Here is a 17194-nt window from a genome sequence, read left to right on the forward strand (position 1 = left end):
CCCCCCAAGTGCACATTGACAGGCACCAGCCATGTAACAACAATCACAAACACCCCTGCCCAGCCTAACCCCTCACGACCCCCTTCGAGAACCTTCTAACCCCATGCAACCCTACAGCCATCTGGGGGTAGGAGGGGGGCTGGAGGGCTGTGTTGATTGGGTGGGGTGGATTGGGGTGAGGTGTGGTTATGGGTAAGGGTAGGGATTGAAAAAAACGAGACTGCCAAAAAAGCACCCGACCCAGATAGGGTTATGGCTCCTCTGCCTCTGAGTGATATCTCTGATGGGAGACTACTGAGACTAGACGTGTATACAGTATGTGTGTGTGTGTGTTCCAGATCCCTGTTTTTGGGGGGAGATGGTCCATTGACAACAAGTGTATAGTGTGTGTCATATGCATATGACATGATAGGTGTGTTTTCTCCGTCTACAAGGTTCCCTCCCCACAGGGGCTCACTCAGGTGTCCTCTCTCCCAACCTCCCCCTATTCTGTTCTCTCTTGTGGTGTGGCCAGAGGTTGGGCCTTCTCTGGTTACAAAGAGCCACAACAGTTTGTGCAGGCATTTGTTTCACCCCAGCTCTGATTTGAAACTGGCATGAATGCATGCTCTAAACTTAAGCTTGCTGATATCAATCCACAGCAAGTAAAAAGTATGTTTGATTTGGGATTGGTAAACTGGTATACTTGTAATCTACACCTTGATTAGGCTGATAGAAATCCTCATTATTTTGTTGAATGATTTTCAATGTGAGTATCATTAATTCTATATAGCCTACACTTTCTCGTATTGAACTTCTAACACTGGTGGAATGTGTGTGGCATCGTGACAATGACCACAAAACCAGCCGCTCACCGATTTGACAGCTCCAACACAGTTACACCTCCAACACCGTCAAAACACCAGCTATGCAGGTGTTGGCTAGCGTGGGTTATCGCTTGATCTGATGGAATCTAAGCCTTGGACTGGGCATCTGCAGTAGGCTACTTTCTCTAAATAATAATAAAGGGCAATAACAGAGAGACTATCAAATACTGTCTTATCTCATACTCTTGCACTTTTCCATGAATCCAAAAGACCAAGCAGTTCAAGCAGGGCAGGGTCCAGGTATAAGCAAGCCCTGGGCGCTAGGGGGCCCCCAACCCCCCAAAAGAATATACAGTATATCATTTTGTTTTTGATTTTGGAAACTCAGGAGTTAGAATAATAGAATACACAAGGTGCAATTTAGAAATGTGGTTCTGCATCAACAATTCTCTTATGTCAGTCACTGACAGTCACTCAATTAGCCATGTCAGCTAACAATTTATTGATCGGTAAGGTAGTCTAGCCAGCTATCTCAACTTGTTCTAATCATGGCCGAATACTGATCGGCACACAGGGCATGTGCCCAGGGGCCCTGACCTCCAGGGGGCCTCCATTGATTGTGTTAGTCACTCTTACTCAAATATTATTAACAATTGAAGGAAATTTGCTCTAAAATGGCAAAAATGTCTCTCCACCCCATGGCAAAGTGGTTAAAGTTTCAGGAAATTTGCTTTCAAACTGCACATTTTTTCTCTCAGCCCCATGGCAAAATATGTAGAATTACAGAAAAAATTGCTTAAAAATTGCAAAAGAAATTGTGGTGTAGTGGGGGCTATACGCAGGTACATGCCGTATCCCCCAAAAATGTCAGTGGGCATAGCATATACTTAGTTCTTAATCCCCACAGATGCATATCAAAGTAGTGTAGTGGAGTTATACGCTGTATCAATTCAATAGTACAACAGAGAAATCATGCACAAAGCCTACACAATCGCAAAGGATGTGAAATATTTCACATGCGCGCCTCACACAGCCTAGTTTCAGCAGCATATTTCAGGCAGCAAGAGCACACAGAAGCAGAAGCATGGAGCAGTGGAGCAGAAGAACAACATTGGTAGCCGGTAGCGTAGGTAGGAAAGATATTTTCAACTTATGATATCGAGGCAACGAGGGGTATGCAAAACAGGTATTGATAAATGTGGTCTGAAGTCTTGGTTGAATCTTTGCATGCCCGATTCAGTCATCATGCGCTGTTTGAAGTAACATTTCTAAAGGCTTTCCCCCCAAAAAACTTCAAAATAAATGTTTATTGCAACGTAGGCCTACCTACTTTTAAGATGGTATTAAGATGGCACTGGAGGGGATGGGTGCTGGTTTACGGGCTCCTAACAAATTGTGAAAATCTGTATTTTTTCACATTGTTTTTAACTTTTTTTGTACATAATATTTCTTACACGGTCTCTTATGACCGAAAAGAGCTTCATGACATCAAAACAGCGATTACTCACCTCGGGCTGTACAAAGATTTTTTCTTTAAATAATCGAAGGGGCAAGATTTACCGCTCCTCCCGGACCAGGCCCAAATCCCTGTCATTCGCATGAAGAGGAGACGCCAATACAGGGGGCTTGGTGAGAATTAATTGGCGAGTGGATAATCCACCTTTTCCATCCATCCTACTTGCAAACATACAATCACTGGAGAATAAACTGGATGAGCTCCATTGGAGACTATCCTATCAACAGGACATTAAAAACTGTAATATCTTATGTTTCACCGAGTCGCGGCTGAACGAGGACATGGATAATATACAGTTGGCTGGGTTTTCCATGCATCGGCAAGACAGAGCAGCAACCTCCAGTAAGACGGCTGGTGTGCGATCTCTAATATTAAGGAAGTCTCAAGGTTTTGCTCTCCGAAGATAGAGTACCTAATGATAAGCTGTAGAACACACTATTTACAAACAGAGTTTTAATCTATTTCCCAACCAGAAGCCATGGATTACAGGCAACATCCGCACTGAGCTAAAGGGTAGAGCTGCAGCTTTCAAGAAGTGGCATACTAGTCCGGACGTTTATAAGAAATCCCACTATGCCCTTTGACAAATCAGGCAAAGTGTCAATAGAGGACTAAGATTGAATCGTACTACATCGGCTCTGACGCTCGTCGGATGTGGCAGAGTTTACAAACTATTACGGATTACAAAGGGAGACCCAGCCGCGAGCTGCACAGTGACATTTTCAAACTCTCCCTGACCGAGTCTGTAATACCTACATGTTTCAAGCAGACCACCATAGTTCCCGTGCCCAAGAATGTGAAGGTAACCTGCCTAAATGACTATTGCCCCATAGTACTCACATCTGTAGCCATGAAGTGCTTTGAAAGGCTGGTCATGGCTCACATCAACACCATCATCCCAGAAACCCTAGACCCACTATAATTCACATATTGTCTCAACAGATCCACAGATGATACAATCTCCATTGCACTCCACACTGCCCTTTCCCACCTGGACAAAATGAATGCTGTTCATTGACTACAGCTCAGCGTTCAACACCATAATGCCCTCAAAGCTCATCACTAACCTAAGAACTCTGGGATTAGACACTTCCCTTTGCAACTGAATCCTGGAATTCCTGATGGCCCGCCCCCAGGTGGTAAGGGTAGGCAACAACACATCTGCCACGCTGATCCTCAACACAAGGCCCCATCAGAGGTGCATGCTTAGTCCCCTCCTGTTCTCCCTGTTCACCCATGCATGACTGCGTGGCCATGCACGACGCCAACACCTTCATTGAGTTTGCTGACAACACAACGGGGGTAGGCCTGATCACCAACAACGATGAGACAGCCTACAGAGATGACGTCAGGACTACAGAAAAAGAGGGGCAGAGCATGACCCCATCCACATCGACGGGGCTGTAGTGGAGCGGGTCAGGAGCTTCAAGTTCCTTGGTATCCACATCACTAACAAACTATCACGGTCCAAACACACCTAGACAGTCGTGAAGAGGGACCGACAACGCCTATCCTCCCTCAGGGGACTGAAAATATTTGGCATGGGTCCTCAGATCCTCAATAAATTCTACAGCTGCACCATCAAGAGCATCCTGACTGGTTGCATCACCGATTGGTATGGCAACTGCTCGGCATCCAACCACAAGGCGCTATAGAGGGTAGTGCGTACAGCCCAGTACATCACTGGGGCCAAGCTTCCTGCCATCCAGAACGTCGATACCAGGCGGTGTCAAAAGGCACAAAACATTTTCAAAGACTCCAGTCACCCTAGTCATAGACTGTTCTCTCTGCTACCGCACGGAAAGTGGTATCGGAGCGCCAAGTCTATGTCCAAAAGGCTCCTTAACAGCAAGCCATTAGAGCGGTTAATCAAATGGCTACCTGGACTATTTGCATTGACCCCTCCACATTGACTCGGTACTGGTACCCCCTGCTAATAGCTTTGTTTTGCCAACTCTGCCATCACATGCCATCATGTTTCTCCTGCTGTGGTTTAAGCATTGTTGTGGGCTGAGAATATCACATTTTTGAAGTTTTTCTATTTAAAAAAGTGTGATTTTGAGAGTAACAACCTGAGAAAAATAGCAAAACATAGAATTTTTCACACACGGCACCTTCCCTTCTCTGGGCAGCCATTTTTTTAGGGGGGGGGGGGGGGGCAAAGTTAGACAATACCCACAAAGTTACACGACACCCACTTCTCCAGGCACCACTACACCACTGAGTTCAAGCAGTTCAAGCAAAACAAACATCCCACAAATCCCAAAAGTTACCTATCCTTACCAGGAACTGACATTAATTGCAGTAAGCTAATTGGGCTGCGCTATTAAATAATTACAATGTTGTGTTTCTCAGCAATTTCACTTCTCTTATTTATGGAAGGAGGGCAAAAAAAAACATCCCAAAGGCAGAAAAATTGAAGCCAGGCACGCATGTGAGGCTTTGCAATAACATCCTGAAGCATGTATTTTTTGTCAGGAAGTACTAGAGACAGCTCAGGAGGGCCTTGCTGTCCGAACCAATGGCAGTCAGATGGTTTAGGGAGCGTTGGATGGAAACTTTGGACATGGAGTGACTCATATGCCAGTTTCTCAGGATGGACAGCGAGGGGAACAGTGTCACTCACACCTCCGGAACACACACACACACACACTGCTGGGAGAATACACAAAGACGCGGGCACACACACACACACACACACACACACACACACACACACACACACACACACACACACACACACACACACACACACACACACACACTGACATACACAAGCTTGAGTAATAATATGGTTGACTTGTATGCACGTACTGTACATGATGTCTTAACTTTCTGCTGTCACTTGATCTAATGACAGCTGTGTTCAGCAAGAGTTACATAGTGTCCTCCATTCTTTAGCACTACTCAAGGTCTCTTGAGTCTACCATGGCTTATACCAATGGCAGTCCCTGATACAAAGAAAACAACCTTGAGAGCAATGAGTTGCTTCGAGACGTGCCATGTTTTCATGTGTGACGACGGACAAGAAGCTTTACTTTAGCAGGAAACGGGACACCTGTTACCCCCGCGCCTAGATTACTGCTCTCAGCAACCAGACGAAATATTGATTTTCCGATTTTCCTCCCTGGCGCACAAAGCCCACTTAGATTAAATGGGGTTATCCCCCACTCCTGCCCCCACCCCCATACAGGCCGCCTAATGCGTCCCATCTTGTCATTTGGACCACCTGCTGGGAGCAAATTGCCATTTTCCTCTAGTCACATTAATATTCTGGGGGGGAAAAAGTTAATCCTCGAGGCGGAAAGCCACACACGCGTAACCTAGTACTCAATGGTGTTGTTTTACTTTTCCCATCAGCCTGTAACTTGGTGGTTGAGTATTGTATTGTTCAGAATTTCGAACTCAATTAATTAATTAATTAATTCAGAAATGAACTCATGCACACTCCCACTCACACACACACACACACACACACACACACACACACACACACACACACACACACACACACACACACACACACACACACACACACACACACACACACATACACACTTTTGCACCCGGAGGTACTTTTGCACCCGGAGGGACTTTTGCTTAATCCTGCACACGGAGGATGGAAAAAAGGAGAAGCCTTGTCCCTTATGCTGATAACTCCTTCCTGACCCTTATATATACATACATGTAAACACCTACACATGCATGCACACACACACTGCTCGCCTCACACACACATACACAGCCACACACACACACACACACACACACACACTCTCTTGATGAGTACTGTCTCTAAGTGTGATTGCACAGCCTTACCACCAATCATCACTCTCTCTCTGGAAGATAAACAGTGACATCAAGAGGCCTGGGGAGTGTGTTACAAGTCCAAAATGGTTAGGATAATTTGTTGGTGCACAATGTGTAATTCAGCTTTGGTTCTTCATTTCAAGGTGCTTTTTCAATGTTATATGTACAATTAGTCTCAAAATATTAGCAAAATGTTAACTTTGGTGAACTGGTTTGGTAACTGAAATGTGTGCAATAAGAAAGAACTGGACATCATTGTAAAGGTCTCTAGCAAAGTCATTGAAATGAAATGGGCAGAGAGAGCAGTGACACAGTTTACATGGGGGAAACACTCACAGAATAAAGGTGGTCAGGCATCGGCCAGGTAGAGGAATTGGGATTCCCTGGCTTGGGTCAGGATATACCTTACCCTGCCCTTATGTAAACAACACATGTGAAATCATGTTGTTTTATAAACACTTCACATGATGATATTTCACATGTCCCTGGAAAATCACACAGTGTTTTCAACATACATGTTTGACACACAATAAGATTGTGTATGTTTATATATACAGTAACTATTATCCAACACATCCTCACCTGGGATTTGAATTCACAACCTTTGAGTTACCAGCATGCTGATCTTCCTGCTACGCCACCATGTCTGTGTCAGCAACTTATTTCCACTTTATTCCTACACTTTTGACTTTAAACTTCTTGTCAATAGGGGGGCGCTGTTTTCACTTTGGAAGAAATCGTGCCCAAATTAAACTGCCTCGTACTCTATTCTAGATCGTACAATATGCATATTATTATTACTATTGGATAGAAAACACTCTCAAGTTTCTAAAACTGTTTGAATTATATCTGTGAGTAAAACAGAACTCATTTTGCAGCAAACTTTCATACAGGAAGTGAAAAATCTGAAAACGAGGCTCTGTTCAAGGGCCTGCCTATTCAACTGGCTTATATTTATCGATATGCATGCACTTCATACGCCTTCCACTAGATGTCAACAGGCAGTGGAAGGTGGAATGGGGTGTCTAGCTTGATCTGAGGCCGAACAAGAGCTTTTGGAGTGACAGGTCTGGAAATGTCTTTGTCTTCTCTGGCGCGCGAAGTACGTCGACATTGGCTTCTGAAAAGCGTTCGGTATACACGGCAGATATCTCCGGCTCTGATTTTATTTGATACATGTGATAATAACATCATAAAGTAGTTTTTTTCAACTGAGTTGTATCAGTTTATTCAACGTTTATTGGGACTTTTGGAATTTTCCGTTCTTTGCGTCAAGAGAAGATGGGCATGTTCGCGCCACATGGCTAGCTAAGGTTGCTAATTCGACAGGAGAAAAGGACATTCTAAAACCAAACAACGATTTATTCTGGACCTAGGACTCCTTGTACAAGATTCTGATGGAAGCTCAGCAAAAGTAAGAACAATTTATGATGTTATTTCGTATTTCTGTGGAAAATGTTGATTCCTATTCTCTGCCGTTTTGGCGGGCGCTGTCTCGCAAGCTGTTTGTTATGGTAAAGTTATTTTAAAAAATCTAACACGGCGGTTGCATTAAGAACCAGTGTATCTTTCATTTGCCATACAACAAGTATTTTTATGTAAAGTTTATGATGAGGTCTTTGCTCAGATTAGGTGAGTGTCCAAAATAGTTCCGGACATTCTGGTGAATCGATGCTACATATTCACAATGTATAACCACGGTTTGCTGCTCTAAATATGCACATTTTCGAACAAAACATAAGTGTATTGTATAACCTGATGATATAAGACTGTCATCTGATGCTGTTGGTCAAGGTTAGTGATTAATTTTATATCTTTTGCTGGTTTTTGCGAATGCTATCTATGCGGTGAATAAATGCGGTTGTGTGTTTGGCTATTGTGGTAAGCTAATATAATGCTATATTGTGATTTCGCTGTAAAACACTTAAAAAATCGGAAATATTGGCTGGATTCACAAGATGTTTATCTTTCATTTGCTGTACACCATGTATTTTTCATAAATGTTTTATGATGAGTATTTAGGTATTTCACGTTGCTCTCTGTAATTATTCTGGCTGCTTTTGTGATATTTTTGATGGTAGCTGCAATGTAAAACTATGATTTATACCTCAAATATGCAAATTTTTCGAACAAAACATACATTTATTGTATAACATGTTATAAGATTGTCATCTGATGAAGTTGTTTCTTGGTTAGTGACTAATTACATCTCTATTTGGTCGGTTATGTGATAGCTACCTATGCGGTAGAAACATGGTGAAAATATGCGGTTGAGTCTTTGGCTATTGTGGTTAGCTAATAGAAATACATATTGTGTTTTCGCTGTAAAACATTTTAAAAATCAGAAATGATGGCTGGATTCACAAGATGTTTATCTTTCATTTGCTGTATTGGACTTTTTGGACGATTGGACGATTTCATGATATTTATATGCTATTATTTACTTGTGGCTGTCACATTCCTGACCTTATTTCCTTTGTTTTGTCTTTGTTTAGTTGGTCAGGACGTGAGCTGGGTGGGCAGTCTATGTTTAAGGTTGTTAACTAGCCTGATATGGTTCTCAATCAGGGGCAGGTGTTTTACGTTTCCTCTGATTGAGAACCATATTAAGGTAGGATGTTCTCACTGTTTGTTTGTGGGTGATTGTTCCTGTGTCAGTGTTTGTGCCACACGGGACTGTTTTCGTTCGTTTCGTTCATTCATTCGTGTGTTCCTTCCTGTTCATGTTATATGTTCTCAAGTTCAGGTCTGTTAACGTCGTTTATTGTTTTGTAGTTTATCAAGTGTTTTTTCGTGTTCGTCTTTCTTTAAATAAATCATTATGTATTCAACCCACGCTGCATATTGGTCCGATCCTTGCTCATCCTCAGACGAGGAGGTTACAGTGGCGCTATGCTGGGCTATGCTAGTCAGCTTTTACTGATGAGGATGCTCCCGGATCCGGGATGGGTGTTAAGTAAAGGTTAATGTAAATCTCGGCTTTGTTGAAAATACACTCAAGAAAAACTATTATATTTATCAGAGGAATTCAGGAGTCACATTTAAACAGAATAATATGCCCCAGCAACATTAAACAATTATACAGAAACTACTCAAATTGTTGAAATAAGTCAACTAAATCAATGATGAGAGAATAGCCAGATTAACTGATAACTAAAAGAGCAGTGCAGATGGCACTATTTTGCAAAGCGCAGGGATGTATTATAGGTAATGAATCTGGACTGCTGAGAATGTAACTGGCTTTATCGCGCAGCAGAACGATCAGTGTACCCCTAAATCCAGAAGTTGTGACTTCAAATGCCAGGTGGGGTCAGGGTTCATATCAAATGTGATCATATTGATTTAAGATGTTTACACTATTTTAGCTGAACAGCGTACCACTTACTTTAACCTCTACCGAGCACCTACCCCGGGTCCGGGAGCACCCCCCACCCCCCCCCCACACTGATTAGCATCGCTAGCATAGCGTCACAATTAAATAGTAGCATCTAAATATCATTAAATCACAAGTCCAAGACACCTAATGAAAGATACAGATCCTGTGAATAAAGCCACCATTTCAGATTTTTAAAATGTTTTACAGGGAAGACACAATATGTAAATCTATTAGCTAAACACGTTAGCAAAAATCACAATTTTTCTTGTCCACCATTTTCTCTCAACACCAGTAGCTATCACCAATTCGGCTAAACTAAGATATTGATAGCCACTAACCAAGAAAAAACCTCCTCAGATGACAGTCTGATAACATATTTATGGTATAGGATAGGTTTTGTTAGAAAAATGTGCATATTTCAGGTAGATGTCATAGGTTACAATTGCACCCACCGTCACAAATGGACTAGAATAACTACATAGAGCAACGTGTTTACCTACTTACTAATCATCAAACATTTCGTAAAAATACACAGCATACACTAATCGAAAGACACAGATCCTGTGAATACAGACAATATTTCAGATTTTCTAAGTGTCTTACAGCGAAAACACAATAAATCGTTATATTAGCATACCACATATGCAAACGTTACCAGAGCATTGATTCTAGCCAAAGAGAGCGATAACGTAAACATCGCCAAAATATATTAATTTTTTCACTAACCTTCTCAGAATTCTTCCGATGACACTCCTGTAACATCACATTACACAATCCATATAGAGTTTGATCGAAAATGTGCATATTTAGCGGCACAAATCGTGCTTACACAATGGAAATACTGTCCAACTACTCAAGCAATCTGCCCGGCAGCATCATGATAATACAAATATTTTTATCGAAAACTATTCATAAACGTGTCTAAAAAAATACAGGTTGGCCATGAAATGAAAGATGCATTCGTTATTAATGCAACCGCTAAATTAGATTTTTAAAATTAACGTTACTAGACTTACAGTGTGCGTTACAGACAGACTAGTGCCGCAATAACTGCGTCACTAATTACCATTATTGAGTTTACATTTTTCCACATAAAAATGGAATAACATCATAAATAGCTCTTACTTTTCGACGAGCTTCCATCGGAATCTTGGCCAAGTGGTACTTTTGTCCAAAAGAATCGTTGCTTGGTTGTAAAACGTTGCATTCAACTTCTGATATAGCAGCTAACTATAGCTAACAATTGCTAACATTAGCTAACGTGTCCAAATCCTCAATACGCAATACTGTGGAAATTCCGAAAAATAGCAATATACTCGCATAATCTGATATAACTCGGTTTCAAATAGCTTCGTTATGATGTTTCTAACACCTATATCAAATTAAATTACAGACTGATATATCTAAAGTTCATTACTGAGTGTTCGAAAATGGCATGCCCAGGTCTCTCTCTGCGTAAAGTTCAACGTCGAAAAGAAGGCGTACCTCACTCCTTGGTGTTTTATAACCTCTGAGAGATACCTAGGAAGCCCATTCCACTTCTCATTGGTTACTGACATCCAGGGGAAGGCGGGTGCAGTTCGTGTCGTTCCATAGGATATACACACCCCTTTAAACTGAACTGAGATCAGAGCTTCGCTCTCAGACCTTCGCAAAACCTGTCATGGATTTCGCTGTAGAAAGAGTTCTGTTCCACTCAGAGACATAATTCAAACGGCTATAGAAACTAGATAGTGTTTTCTATCCAATAATAACAATAATATGCATATTGTACGATCAAGAATTGAATAGGAAGCCGTTTCATCTGTAGAGACAATTATGCTAATTTGAAACAGCACCCCCTATAGTCGCAAGAAGTTAAATACCCTTATACCATGTCATTGCTTTCCTTACGAAAAAACAAACGTTTAATGTGCAGTTTCACGTATGGATATCAAATTTACACATGTGAAATAGGTCTAGCTGTTATGTTACGGCATTATTATAAAATTGATTAAATGCATTTTTCCCCCATCAATCAATCTACATAATGAAAAGCAAAAACCCATTTGTAGAACTGTTTGCAAATGTATAAATAAAATTCACATGTGTATTCAGACCCTATGCTATGAGACTCGAAATTGAGGTCAGCTGCATCCTGTTTCAAGTGATCACCCTTGAGATATTTATACAACTTGATTGGAGTCTACCTATGGTACATTCAATTGATTGGACATGATTTGGAAAGGCACACCCCTGTCTATATAAGGTCCCACAGTTGACAGTGCATGTCAGAACAAAAACAAAGCCATGAGGTCAAAGGAATTGTCCGTAGACAGGATTGTGTCGGGTCACAGATCTGGGGAAGAGTACAGTGGTTCCTCCTTTAAAAGTTGTGTCTTACTGCGGCACACCCTTGCGTGCTGCTGCTGCATTCTGTGGCACGTAATTTAATTCTCAGCCATTTCTTCGGTTACTGCATGTTATTGCTAGTTTGACCACCAGAGGGCATCTTTGAAAAGCATTTGATAGTATTCTGTATTGACATTACCAGAGAAAACCTTTTTTGTAATAACATAGTATATTGGATTGATTTTAAGAAATTTGGCTTAAGTCATTTTATTAATATTATGGTGTTTCCATTAATATTATGGTGTTTCCAATGGCAGTCAAGCACCCAAGCTAACGTTGGCTAGCTACTTCCAGACACAAATGAGACCACTCTGACCATTTTACTCACCCTAACAGAGCTGGTAAGGCAGTTGTCGTGTTAACCAGAGCGTTGGTGACTGTAAATGTGCTGCTGGAAACAATTTAATTACGCTTTTTTCCAACGTTTACTGACACCGGCCATATTCAACGGTGTTGAGCGCTCGTAAAGTAATTATTCTGCGCTCTGGTTCACTTAGACGAGAGTGCTCTGAAATCTGTGTAGATAGTAGGCTGGACACATGACATTTTAACAACGTTCTTTTCTGATAAAAACTGGTTCATTGCATCCGCCGTGGAGCCCAGTTTCATAATATTACCATATTTTCCAGCTGCTTGCCGTCGTTTTGAAGTAATTGTGAAAAAACAGGCCTTACTGTAGTGAATTTTTCACCCTGCCAGCTCCTATTAGATTTTTTTATTAATTTTTTATTTTTATTTAGCAGACGCTCTTATCCAGAGCAACTTATATTTTTTTTAACCTTTATTTAACTAGGCAAGTCAGTTAAGAACAAACTCTTATTTTCAATGACGGCCTAGGAACAGTGTGTTAACTGCCTTGTTCAGGGGCAGAATGACAGATTTGTACCTTGTCAGCTCGGGGATTTGAACTTGCAACCTTTCGGTTACTAGCCCAACGCTCTAACCACTAGGCTACCCTGCCGCCCCCAGTTCTATTGAGCACTGTGGCACCAACTCGCCTTCCGAACGTTCTATTCCCAGCTTATTGTTCAACGTCACAATGCCTTTGCTATTGTTGGCAATGAGACCTGCTCATGTTGTTTAATAGTTAAAATGTAAACAACAAAATGTAAACAACAAAAATCATATTGGACATGCTACCTGTCCCAGACCTGCTGTTTTCAACTCTCTAGAGACAGCAGGAGCGGTAGAGATACTCTTAATGATCGGCTATGAAAAGCCAACTGACATTTACTCCTGAGGTGTTGAAATGCTGCACCCTCGACAACTACTGTGATTATTATTATTTGCCCATGCTGGTTATTTATGAACATTTGAACATCTTGGCCATGTTCTGTTATAATCTCCACCCGGCACAGCCAGAAGAGGACTGGCCACCCCTCATAGCCTGGTTCCTCTCTAGGTTTCTTCCTACGTTTGGGCCTTTTTAGGGAGTTTTTCCTAGCCACCGTGCTTCTTCACCTGCATTGCTTGCTGTTTGGGGTTTTAGGCTGGGTTTCTGTACAGCACTTTGAGATATCAGCTGATGAAAGAAGGGCTATATAAATACATTTGATTTGATATTGGAACTCTGCGGTCTTCCCATTGTTTCCTATGGGGGAAATATAGGCATGTCTGTCAAATATCTCGCAATGTGTACATTTAGATTTTTTTTCAAGTCGGGTTTAACCGGTGTGCGTGCTAATAGCGTTTCAATCGGTGATGTCACTCGCTTGAAGTAATTGTTCCCCTTGCTCTGCAAGGGCTGCGGTTTTTGTGGAGCGATGGGTAACGATGCTTCGAGGGTGGCTGTTGTCTATGTGTGCAGCGGGTCCCTGGTTCGAGCCCAGGTAGGGGCGAGGAGAGGAATGGAAACAAAACTGTTACACGGGAACCATTTTAATCAGGAGAATCTCCTCTTTGTAATGATATAAGTCTGGGCAGCGAGCTCGTGTGTCATCGATCGCTAGACAAGAAAAAGTCTGAAGTTTTTATATTTTCCCTACTTTCTCAATACACAGACATAAGCACAGTTGACACCATCGAGGTGCGGATGTTTACTTTCTACACATGTTGTTTTTTTCCAGTTTCATCCGACGAACAGATTGTAGTGGTAAAATAAAAAGGGATACATTTTTATGGAATTCTAAGCATCACTCCAGTCAAACCAGGCTCTGCGAACGTTCGATTCCATTAATTTGCTATGGGCTTACGCTAGTGTTCCAGTTTAGCCAACGTTCTTCAGACATTTTTCAGCCTTGGGTAAATTTTGACTGTTTCTATTGTCCAGCCTATAGATAGCCAGAGCAAATTTACCAAAGCACCCGAATGTCCATTGAGAAAGCACAACGACTATACCATTTAGCTAAGCTAAGAATGACGAGAATAATCAACTCAATAAACGTTGGGCAGTTAGATAGATGTTAATATACTGGCAAGTTTGATGTATAACTACTAACGTTAGGTAGCTAGCTAACATACCGGTACATATTGCTGTAATGATATGCTATGTTGTTCGTAAGGACAGCGTAGCTACCAAATTGTCAGTCAACATAACATGTAAGGTAACTTATTTGAAAAGTCATTACTTTATTACATTGAGTAGCAAGCTACCCCTTGGTTGTTAGGGCAAATCTGGTCTGTGATAGGAGGGGGGTTTCACACCTAGCTCGGCTATTAGACTATTCTTTAGTAAAGGCTGAACAGTCTATTGTTCAGCTATTAGCCCTCCTCCCCAACTTGCAACAAATTGCTGTTCCCATCTCATTCCTTTCCCTCTTCCATGTGTCATCATTCTGCTCCTGCGTGGCTCGCTTGTGGTCATGCTGGAAGGATATGGCAGCATCTTCGGTTGTGCGTCAAGAATTCTGTATACAGTAGCACATTTGTGTGAAGGTGTGGTTATTCACAGGCAAATCATTATATTCTATGGAGGTACATTTGTGTCTTTTTGTCGAGAGCAAAACCTTTTTTATTTTCAATCAAAAATAATTGTCCTGAAAACAACTTTTTTCAGACACAAAGGAAGTCAAAGCGCACACCTACGATGATGGCATCTCAGGTAAGCAGCACTGGGCTGTATTGACGTATCCTAAAAATGACATCTGCTGCTTTAGATTGAACGGTCATATCTCAGTTATTGTTTTCATATCTATAAAGAAATAAGCTGTTTTCTTTACTTTCAGAGAGCAAGCTGACCAAGGGGTCTAAAATGTAGATATTGCCAGATGTCCGAGGAACAGGCCGTGGAAGCTTTATTGCTGGCAAAAGTGTCCATAACTAGAGGTAATTAACCCTTTCATGCGTGAGTTCCAAATATTTCTAACGGTCGCCCCAGCGTGAGTTTTTTTATGCATGTGATGTTAGAACGTTCTCTCCAATCAAGAATGTGATTGTTATGTAACAGTACATTTAATCTGCGCTGCCCTCAAACCAAAGCACGCAGCCTGTTTTATTTGTCAATTTTAAATTATTTTCTAACAAGTTTTTTATTTTCTAATAACAGTTTGAAATGACATGTTCCGTCTCATTCATTCACATAAAAGTTGTCATTTTTACTTTTGCGGACCAATACATTTTTGGGACATTTCTGACCCGGACAAAATTCCCCAAACACTTCTCAATTGTTTGTGCAGGACATTTACTCATCTGCCGTCCTGCATACACGTGTTCATATTTTCCACCTGTCGCCTGCATCGAAATCAAAGTTGTTTTCGTTATCAATAATACCTTTGGAAATGTGTGCGTTTCTATCCAAGTGCCTTAATACGTTATAATAGTTTCTGCATGTCGTGTTATGTCGTTTCTACTGTAACGTCATGTTTTTGTGTATATTCCTTATAACCGCGGACACGCGATGTAACGTTACTCATTTCATAACATTTATGGTGTTATACTCAATGCTTAGGTATCTAGCTACATTCTCCTATTAGCTCTGGAAAACAATGCTAATTGCGTCAGGGAAGTATTAGCATGTGTTGTATTTCGAAGCTACCCTGGCCTTATGACTCCCAAGTGGCACAGCGCCTCAGTGCTAGAAGCGTCGCTACAGAGACCCATCTTCAAATCAAGACTGCGTTTCTATCAAAGTAAGTGCCTAATTACGTTATAATAGTTTCTGTGTCGTGTTATACCATTTCTACTGTAGCTCACTGTGTGTATGGAGCATAATATATTTGTGTATATTCCTTATAACCGCGGACACGCTAGGTAACGTTACTCATGTTACTCACCTTTTATGGTGTTATATTCAATCGTGCTTATGTAGCTAGTTACATTATTCTATTAGTTCTGTAAAACAATGCTAAATGCGTCAGAAGTATTGGCATGTTGTATTTTGACGCTACCCTGGAGAAATATCTTATACCACTTGGTCGTTTTCTGAGTGCATTCCACAAAGCTGTTTATCATGTCAGCCTTATCCACTGCCCCCATTTTGAGGTAATAGTCAAGCACGCAGTCTGGTTTGATGGTTCTCTGTCTGGTTTGTTTCTCTCTCCCGTCAGGTGGTCCACCTTCCCTGTGGCCGACATGGTTGCTGTATGGACAGTGGAGAGGACATGGACGTCTCGTTCATCATGCCACTTTACTGCCAGCTGTTAACATTTCTTATTTTGTATAACGGGTCATTTAGGATGGTAGTAGCGTTGATGAAATGCAGTCATAGCAGCAGAACTAGAAAGGAGTCTTTACTGTCACCAGGAATGTATACATTTCACTAATTGTGGTTGTCCCCCACTCCTGGCTCTCTCTTATCCTGTAGCTCCAAGGCATAGTGATTGGTCTCTACTATGTCTCCCACCAGCTCCTCTGTCAGAAACAACTTGAAGCACTCTGCCTCAGTTGGAAATGGCAAGGGGCGTTGCACTCCAGACTGGGACTCGCCAAAGCAAACAGCAGGGCCAGGAGGGGTGAAATGACTGGTGGCCTTCCAGCTACCACAGAACTCCTGTACTTCATCCACTGTTGGTATGCCTCCATCACCACCAGCATCTTCAAAGGGACCTGGGACTTCGTCAGTGGACAAGGGAAATTCAGATTCAGGGTTCTCAATGGCTACAAGGTTGGGGGGCAGCTCCTCACTCAGTCAGAATCTGATTCCTGACTTTCATACTCTGACTCATTGTCAGAATTTTTAAAAAATCTCCAGAATTTCCACATTTGTTTGTTGTCTCCTTTTGAAAGACATTGCTAATGCTTCAGCTTAGCTCACTAGCTACATACATAAACAACAACACTGAATGGTTTACAGTGAGAGGGTACGTGGTTGACTGCCGGCACGCGCCACTTGTATCAATAAATCACTATCAGAAAATG

The 17194-nt window shown here is 41.7% G+C and overlaps 1 long non-coding RNA gene across 1 annotated transcript; it reads left to right on the top strand.

Annotated features, from left to right (window-relative positions):
• Nucleotides 1-15691: 15691 nt before the first annotated feature.
• LOC129816979 (uncharacterized) lies at nt 15692-17194 on the top strand. Its single transcript, XR_008753643.1, has 2 exons — nt 15692-15966; nt 16384-17194. It is a non-coding gene; the product is annotated as an uncharacterized LOC129816979 (long non-coding RNA).

This window comes from Salvelinus fontinalis, chromosome 19 (genome assembly GCF_029448725.1).
Source record: "Salvelinus fontinalis isolate EN_2023a chromosome 19, ASM2944872v1, whole genome shotgun sequence".
NCBI classification, from domain to species: domain Eukaryota; kingdom Metazoa; phylum Chordata; class Actinopteri; order Salmoniformes; family Salmonidae; genus Salvelinus; species Salvelinus fontinalis.